Below are 10,741 nucleotides of genomic sequence, written 5' to 3'. Positions count from 1 at the left end.
ATGATTTGCGATATTCCAATTGGGTGACAAAGTCTAAAACATGTTTATCTTGATGAGGAAGAGAAAAATTCAAACCGTAGCCGAGAAGTTGACACTGAGTAGAAGATAACGTGGTTGAAGACAAATTTACTATGTTTTCGGTGTTGCTAAATCTAGTCCAAGGGCTGGAATCAATGAGTTTATTCAGTTGGTTGGTAAGATCCACGGACTTTCTGTGCTGATGATATTTTCCAGAGCCTTGAACAATAGTGGAGAGCGATTTCCAGAGGAATAGGTCCGGTACGTGTGACTTCAAATAATTTTGAGATTGACGGAATTTGTAGAACTGATAGTTACAGTCTTCCTTAGCACGATCTAAGGATTATTTCTTCGCGCTTTGAGAATTTGCGACCCCTCATTTCTACCCGATGAAATTCACCATATTAACCAATCTCTCAAAAAACTTGCCTACCCCGATTTCCTATTGAAAAAAGCTCTACTTAAAGCTCGTACTACGCATTTTAGAAATAACAACCTTAGAACTCCTACGTTGGCTACCGATAAACAGCCTATCATTGTACCGTATGTACCTTTCCTCGAGAATTCTAAAGTTTCTCTTCGGTCACTAAATAAACAACTCATCTTTAAATACAATAATAAACTTAGTAACATATTGATTAACAACAAACCGAAAACCGAATCCCTAAACTGTGGAATTTATAAAATACCTTGTAAAGTTTGCGACAAAGTATATATAGGAGAAACAGGTCGGAATCTTAATCAACGCATAAAAGAGCATAAATTAGATGTAAAAAACTTTAAACCTGAAAGCGGAGTTGCTAGTCATGTTTTTCAGACTTCACACAATTTTGATTTTGCTAATGCTGAATTAGTTTACCCTTGCAGCGATAAAACTAGAAGACATATTTTGGAATCTGCATTAATTATTGAAAATTCGAACAACGTTGTAAACCTTAATAATGGTTTTTCACCCCATAATAAACTTATATCAAAATTCCTCTGTAAACTGGTTAAACTCAACACTTGATTTCCCCTTTGATTATTTGTTATTTGTTCTCTCATCAATTTCGTCTCTGACTTAACTTGTATTCACCTTTGTTTTAATTTAAGTGCCCCTTAGTTTGTCTTTCTTTTTATTACTGACTTTGAGTTTCATTTATATTTATACTCACTATTGTTGTTTATAATCACCCCTTAGTTTGCTTCCCTTTAATCTATTTTAGCGTGTAACTGTTTCTACGTTAATTTTCCTTTAGTTTGTATCATCTCTGATTACTTGAATTAGTCTCTTTGTCTCTGGATTGTATATATATCTCATAATTTCTGTAGTATCTCATTATTCCTGAAGATGACTATTAGGATATAGTCGAAACGTTGAATAAACTACTATCTCGAAGTTTTCATTTTCGGACTTTTTATTATCATTGTGGGATTCTCTCCTCATCGCGTCAACACGGATATTGTGTTCTACCTATCGTGATATTTTGGTTAATATGTTTTTAATATCATCAATAATTCCATCTTCATTTAATTCATAATATTCTAAAGGTGATTTAATTAAATCAATTACTTTTTCTATATTATAATTTTCTTTATTCATCATTGATGCATTGTTAAATGATTTACTTTTAATATCAGTAATTACATCATTTAGTTTAATTCTCATTTCTTTACCATGTTTAAAATCGAACCCAAAACATATACTCGGCCCAACAGTTATATTCATTTATATAGTGAAAAAAATTACTCTCTACATCTTATAACTAATTCATAAATTCCGGGAAATTATTTAAATCAATTAAGTGCCCATTATGATTTCTAATTTCTAATCTAAAATTATTAAAACGAGGAATGCATGGTTTGAAATCACATTCTGTTAAATTATAATTTATTTGCGTTCCAAATTCTTTAACATTCTTCAATGGTAAAATGTTTAATAAACCAGAATTACAAGTTATATCTTTAGTTGCTTCGAATGTTTTTGTAGGATCGATTAAATTGCAATAAATATAGAAATGTGTGTAAGGTATTAAGTTTGGTGTAACAGCATCAATATTTTTAAAAGATCTATCTGGAAGAATTCCTAACAGTTTAGCTATAGGTTTTTTTACCATAAATTTATGTTCTTCACTATTAGACAACCTTATCTTTATTATATCAGAACTATCACTTTTAAAAAATCTAATACTAAACTCAGAACTACTACCTAATTTGTGCCAGGCTTTTCTATTAATTTCTTGTGCTAATGTATCTAAATCATATAAGCGCGGTTTTAAATATATATAGGACCATTCATTTTTACCTTTAGCAAAAATTAAAAAGGCTCTATGTTCAATAGTTTTATCCGATATATTATAAAAAGAATTACATAAACTTATATTAACTAATTTTAAATCTACACAATTCTTGAATTCTCTATCTAATTGTACTAGTAAATTATGTGATTTATAATTTGTAAGTTTTCTTCTTGAATCAACAAATATTCTGTATTCTTTTAATTCCGCAATTTATTTTACATATTTTATTCGAAATCTATTTCATGATGCCCTTTTTCATTCTTACCTTTGTATACGAAATAGAAATCTCCAGAACATAATTCTTCTAAATCTTCACTTGATAATCTATGAAAATCTATCCGGTAAATATGTTCTGAATTTATATGTATTTCCTTTTAATCCTTCATATTCTAAGTGTATAACTAATTTATCTCCATATTTGTTAGTAACTGTATCAATATTTGTAATTAGATATTTCTTATGGATTATTAATTCTTTTAACTTCTTAAATTTATAATCTACTGATTTGACATTTGAAGTATCTTTTATTCTATCTAGAAATGATTTGTTGTTCTCACTGTGCGCTTGTTTACTCTCCATTTATAATACATATTTTTATTAAAATTTGATTAACACGTTAGAATTCTTTTCATTATCTCGTTCTCTTTTGTTTCTTCTCTTTTAAATTTTAAGTATTCATCGAAATTACAACCATAAGCAACTGTATGAATTCCATCATCCAGAATATATCTTTTATCATCAAAAGGGTTTAGACTTATCTTTTCAATTTCTTCAATAAACATTTCATGATCTTCAGATCTTAAACATCTCATCTTATGTTTTCTAACTTCTTCGTTGAATATACAATTGATGTAATCTTTGAAATGAATATTCTTTTCCACTACACTTTTTGTTATTCCTTTTAACTTTTTAGCTTCATGTTCTTTAGTTTTATATGAATACATTTTAGATCGAATACCAATGAACTCTATCATTTCTTCACCACCTAATTCATCTTTGAATTTACCAGGAACTTTTTTATTATCATTGCTAAACAATTCATGATTTTTAGGATAGTTACTGAAATCAAAATGATGTTTTAATGTTTTTAAATCATCAGTTATGTTATTAGTTTTTATCTTTAATATGTAAGAATCTGTATCAAAATATAATATTTCTATATGTTTTTCTCCAAAAAGTGGTTGTAATACATTATGATAGAATTCATACATTAGTAATTTTGATAATTCTAAAACTGAAGCGCCAACATAGATTGGTTTATTAAATTTCATTGATGTTCTTCTCATCTTAACTGCAGCTAAATTTTCATCAAATATTCTGTTACCAATGAACTTAGGATATGATTGTAAATGTCTAATTCTTTTACCATTACTAACTAACTCAATATCATTTCTATTTCTAATATTTTCACAAGTCTAACCATAGAATGCATTATTCATTAGTTTGGAGAAATCTTTTTCGAAATCAGTTTTAGCTTCAGTTCTCTGTTTGGTGTTAAAATCTATATATTTTTCTAACCACTTAGATTGACTAAATGAAATATATCTATGTACTTTTATTAGAATCATTCCTTGACTCAAATAAAACTTTAACATTCTATAATGTACTACATAATTATATTTATCTTCTTGAGTTACCATTAACTTTTCTGTATGAATATGATTTTCGGGTTTAATTCTTTTTTGATAATTTGATAATTCTTCATGAGTTACAGTTTTATGTTCGGGACAGTAAGCTAGATTTCTAGATTTAAATTTAATATGTTCAGGATATTCTAAATCTACAACAAAGAAGTACCCAGTATCTGAATCATCTGCAATATCGAGGATTCTTTTCTTCCAATCAAATTTATCATTATTTTAGATATAAATCTACTAATTGTCCATGATTTTCTATTTTGAAATGATTCCAAATATTCAATGTTCTATTATATACTTCATCTTTAACATATTCATTTTTTAATTCATCATAGAATTGTTCTTTTAATAATTCAGTTATATTAAAATCATTATGTGATTTATAAAATGAATATGGAATTGCGCCTTTATATCTCATTAATTGAAAATCATCATTATTTGGGTAGTGTTGCTTTAATATTTTTAATTCATCATCAACTAATGATTTTGATAAGTTGATATGTACTTTTTTTAGAACCATCTCTTGATTCAAATAAAACTTTAACATTCTATAATGTACTACATAATTATATTTATCTTCTTGAGTTACCATTAACTTTTCTGTATGAATATGATTTTCAGGTTTAATTCTTTTTTGGTAATTTGATAATTCTTCACGAGTTACTGTTTTATGTTCGGGACAGTATGCTAGATTTCTAGATTTAAATTTAATATGTTCAGGATATTCTAAATCTACAACAAAGAAGTAACCAGTATCTGAATCATCTGCAATATCTAGAATTCTTTTCTTCCAATCAAATTTATCATTATTTTCATGTTGTGAAACTTCACTTATTTCAAATACTCCATAAGGTTGTGGTTCCATCATTGCCCAACCATACAAATTATTTGCATCTATATATAATAACTTATATCCAGGGTTATCATTTACATTGGAATATCTATCCCCTAATACACCTGAAACACCTCCTCTTATAGATTTTTCAAATAATAGTAATTGATCTATATTTGTTAACAAATCCATTTTTATATCTGTAAATTTTAATCCACAATCCCATGTTAAACCTGGGCTAGAATAACAATGACAAGGATCAATATTGAAATATTTTAGGTTTACATCTCTAAACCTTTCGAATATATCGGTTAATAATAATACATCTGATTTTAAATATAAATCTACTAATTGCCCATGATTTTCTATTTTGAAATGATTCCAAATATTCAATGTTCTATTATATACTTCATCTTTAACATATTCATTTTTTAATTCATCATAGAATTGTTCTTTCAATAATTCAGTTAAAATCATTATGATTTTTATAGAAAGAATATGGAATTGCTCCTTTATATCTCATTAATTGAAAATCATCATTATTTGGGTAGTGTTGTTTTAATATTTTTAATTCATCATCAACTAATGATTTTGATAAATTATCTAATGAACTATTTAAAAATCTATATGAATCTATAAATCTTAAACACCCAAATTGGAATGATACATAATTCTCAGATGTTTTAGCTAACATTTTAAATTTATAAGTTGGTATTTTATCTTTTGATCTATTTGAATTTGATCTTTCTATTTCATTATTAATTTCTTCTATTTTATGGCATAACTGTTTGATGAATAAATGTGCATCATATCCTGATAGATTATAAAATATAACTGGTACAAAATTTATTTTCTTAGCTTGTAAGTTACAATTCTCATGTGCAGCGCCTCTAAACTTTCCGTTCAAATGATCATGGTCTCTTACTTTTTTATCTTTATAATTAGATATCTTTTCACAATAATTGCATTTATCTGCAAACTCAAATGCTTCTTTATCTTCTTCTGTCATTATAATTTCTATATTTGTATTCAATAATTTACTAAATCTTATTTCATATTCAATTAATAAGTCACAAAAATGATTGATAACATTTTCATCTCTATAATCATAATATTCACTTTCAATTAGTTCTGGATAATCAGATTTTATATATAACCCGAAAGCAGCAGCTGATTGATGAATCTTTTTAATAGTATTTGTTTTTGGTGGTTCTTCAGAATAATCATTTTCATTAGAATTTAATTTCTTTCTTTTATAATATATTTCTTTTCTATCTTTGTCAGTTAGTTCTTTATTTAATGATTCAAAATCTCCATATATAACAAATGGAACTTTATTTTTGTAATCATATTTTTTGAATTCTAATATTTTATCCTTTTCATTTGGTAAAACTAATTTACAATAATCATGATTTTCACATAATTGTTTATGATTTAATAATGTACTTTCATTACTGAATCTATGTAAACATTTTCTACAAAGATATATTTTATTATGGTGATCACTTTCTGTTCTAAAGAATAAATCTATTTGTTTAATCCACATATAATGATTCTCATAATATAGTATATCTATAACATCGTTTGAATCATAATCTTTTGATAGGTATAAAGGTTCTAATGTATAATGTTTTATGTTGTTACCTTTTGTATTTGGTAATTTGATTAAATCAAATACATTTATTCTTAAATTATTATCTCATTCTATCTTTGGGACGTTTTTAATTATAACAGGATACTTATCTATCTTATAATTATTTTCAAAATGTTTATAATGAGTTAATCTAAAACTATGTTGTTTATAATCTTCAACTGGGTGTAAACAACTTATTATAGCCCATAGAAAACATTTATCATCAAAATTTTGTACATTTATTACAGCATTAGTTTTAAATGGTAGTTTAATATAACTCGATGCTTCAATATCTGGTTCTTTATAATATGATACATTATTTTCATCTATTGGTTTTGATTTAGTTAACTTATTATATTTTGTGTTATACACATGCAAAGTCATAAATATTATTTCAACAAATATTAAACCAGATCCTTCAAAATATTTCTCTTCTATTTTAGTTTTTACTTCATTATAACATTTATCTAATTTATTATCTATATGTTGTTTAGATATAATATGTTGTGAATGAGAATTTATATTATATATTGGTTTATCTTCAGATTTTATGAATTTAACTTTAGAAGATATACTAATTTTAGGATATTCAACATCAGTTATTATTTTTATTATTTCTTTCATATTTTCTAAATTTTTTTACTTTTCTTCTAATGTTTTTCCTTTATGAAATTTAAACTCAATATCTGCTGGACCAATATCACTTTTAAATGCTTCGGTTATCTCTATATCTTTTTTATTATCTAATGAATTAATATAATTTCTTACATCTTCCATGTATGGTCTTATATTGTTTTTTTTTTTTTTATGCTTTTAATTGTCTTCTGTTTCTTATCATTATCTTTATCAAAATAATCTTCACCTAAAATATCATTTTTCTTATTTCTAATATGACTTTTAGATTTTAAATGTTCTTCATAAAAGCTTTTATCACTGAATGATTGATTACATGTATCACATTTGTATGTTTCTTTTTCATTCTTTAATTCATCTAATTTAGTTTCTAATATATCATCTTTATATTCTAGTTTCAATTTATTCTCTAAATGTGTTTTAGTTTTATTGTGTCTTGCTTTTTGGGATTTATCTATATTGATACTACATGTTGGACAGTAGTACTTATTTGCTTCCATTTTAATACTAAATTTTTTTTTAAAATTGATTTTAGAAGTTCAATGATTTATATCATGTATTATTTCAATCACACTTTACTAACACTTTTAATGTTTAAAATCTAACTCATACAAATATAATTATTGAAATAATGTTGTAAATATATCTATATATCTATTCTATAAGAGCTTACACTTTTATATTGAATAATCTGTCAATTTAAATGTTATTCATGTATATGATTATTTTAAGAGTAATAGGGGTAATAGGCTTTCAGGTTAAAGGTTGAACGGGCGGGTGAGTAAAAATGAAAAACATGAAAATAATTACAATTTCTACTTGAATTAGGAGTGAAACTCATAAAAATGAAAAATATATTCGAGTGTGTGAGAATTTATATTTCATTTTTATGAGTTTCGCGAGTAATTCAAGTAGAAATTGTAATTATTTTCATGTTTTTCATTTTTACGAGCTCGACCATTCGACCTTTGGCTTGAAAGCCTATTACCGCTATTACTTTTATATAACGCAGTAACAAATAAAGAAAAATTACATCTATATAAACCTAAATTATCGGATTATTATACCCCAAGTAAAGAACAACAAAAATATGAAATAATTTGGATTTTAGGTGGAACAGTTATTGTTATATTTGTGGCGTATAAATTTACTAATTAGTAATTTCTTTTCTAAATAAATGGATGATAAAGTTGATAATATTGATATTATTCCTCATGATATAAATAAAACTGAATTAAAAATATATTTGGAAAAACAAATATTAAAATTTGAAAATGATTTTAAAGTTAAAAAGAAAAAATATTTAAAAAGTAAAATTATATATTATTTTATTACTAGTGGTTCAGTTACAATTAGTTCTGTTATAACATTTCTAGCAATATTCTCACCATTAACACCTTTAGCTATATCAATTGGTGTGTTAGGATTAAGTTCAAGTGTTTTAACCGGAATAAGTTCAAAATTAAATATAAAAAGTAATAAAGAAAAAATAAAATCTAATATAAAAGAAATTAATAAATTAAAAAATACATTTGATTATATAATGAGTTTAAATGGTAATATAACAGTTGCAGAACAAGATAAATTATTAAAAGAATTAGTAAATTATTAATTTTTTTATTATATAAATGGTAGATAGTTTTGCAAAAGCTTTCCGATATAATAAATCAATTAAATATAATATTCCAGCAATAGATTTTAATAAAGACATTTCATATAGAAATGAAGTTTTAAATTCTTTAATTAATTTAGATATATATGTTACCGAAACTAATAATTTTAATGCAAAGATGGAAAATATATTTCATGTATATTTGATTAATTTTAAAAAATTGAAAGATGAAAAACAATGGTTATTAAAATCTAATATAAAGTAATGGCAGAACCAATTAAATTTTGCTGTTTATTGTGCAACAACAGGTTGTGGAATTAGTTGGAATGATCACTTGAATAATTCTAAATATAAATTAATTCAAAGTTTATTTAGATTCCATACTTATTTTCAAATAAGATTAATATTAAATGAATTAGAGACTCCTTTGCCAGGATCTAGATATTCTAAAGAATTAGATAATGATATTAATTCATCAAAGTTTTATAAAAATTTGTAATGAATTTAATATAGATATAAATCATTCTGATTTTAGAACAAAACTTGGAACAATAAGATCACTTCCTTGCCCTGAAAATGTTGCAGCATATTGTACACTTCCGATACCATCTAATACTTTTTGTAATATCTATAATAATAAATTAGGTTATGGTAAAATAGAAACTAAGGATTTAGAAACATTGAATTTCAATCAATAACCGTAATTCAATGATAATTTAAAACAAGAAAATATTAATGCAATTAATACAAATTCACTGAAATCTACACCAAATCCTAAACCACCTGATACACCACCAAATAATAATTCTATACAGGATAAAGTTAATGATGGATTTAAAAAGTTAGCAAATTATCTATGGGAACTATCTAAAAAATCTGCTGCAGCTTTACCCGGAATTATAGCATCGATTGTTGGTTTTATATTAAAATCTGCTGGGAATATTCTTAACTTTGCTGCAGAACATATTATTTTATTTTTAATTACAGTTGTAAGTGCTATTATTTTTGGGTTAGTGAATATGATAAAAAATAAATAATTAATTTTTTTGTAAAATAAATGAGTGGGAGTTATATATGTCCTTCTAAGAATTCTAGAATATCTAATGCTATTAAAGCAGAGAGATCTCATCATATAATTACTCATAATCCTTCTAATATTAATCCTGATGAAACTTAATATGTTAGAATCCCGAGATTAATACAAAATACCTTTTATGTTCCAAATAGTATTAATTTATTTATCAGCTGATATAAAAGTAACTTGTCATCATAACAATTATGTTGTTGATAATGTTGGAAGATATTTGATTAAAAAATTAACTATAAAGATTGGACCAGAAACAGTTTTCTCATTAGATGATTATAATTTATTTATGCATTATAAAGATGTATGGTTAACTAAAGAACATAGAAATAATATGATATTTCAAGGCATCCAATCAGAAAACCATAATAAATTAAGATCAGAAGCTAATAATGCAGTAGTAACTAATGCTACAGATAATTTGATTAAAAAAGATTTATGGAAGCAAATATCAAATTCCATTAGATTTTGAATTGATAAATAATAATGCGCCTTTATATAAATATGCAATACAAGAAGATATTATATTCGAAATAACATTTGCTCCTGTTTATGAAACTGTGCTATCAAGTGTAGTTAAAGATATGGGATATAAATTATCGAATATATGTTTTGAATATGATACAGTAACTGATGAAAATATTTCAAGTATAATTCAAACTCAATACAATCAAGGATTTTCATTATTATATGATTATATTGATAAATTTAAAACTGTAACTATTAATGCAAGTGATGAAATAATTAATGAGAATATCAATTTCCCAAGAAGATCTATTAAAGGTATATTAATATTTTTTACAATTGCAACATATTCTAATGGCGCAATAAATGTTGATAATTATTATAATCCGGAAATAACAAAAGTAGAAATAACTATCGAAGGCATAGCAAATAGAATATTTTGCCAAGGAATGAGAATGATTGATCAGTGGCCAGAAATTAGAAAACATTTTATGAATGAAAAAGTAAAATCATCTGAAAATTGTAATATTAACCAAATTGATTATTAT

The sequence above is a fragment of the Tubulanus polymorphus genome, chromosome 4, assembly GCF_964204645.1.
Source record: "Tubulanus polymorphus chromosome 4, tnTubPoly1.2, whole genome shotgun sequence".
NCBI classification, from domain to species: domain Eukaryota; kingdom Metazoa; phylum Nemertea; class Palaeonemertea; order Tubulaniformes; family Tubulanidae; genus Tubulanus; species Tubulanus polymorphus.
Note: the sequence above shows the minus strand (reverse complement) of the source record.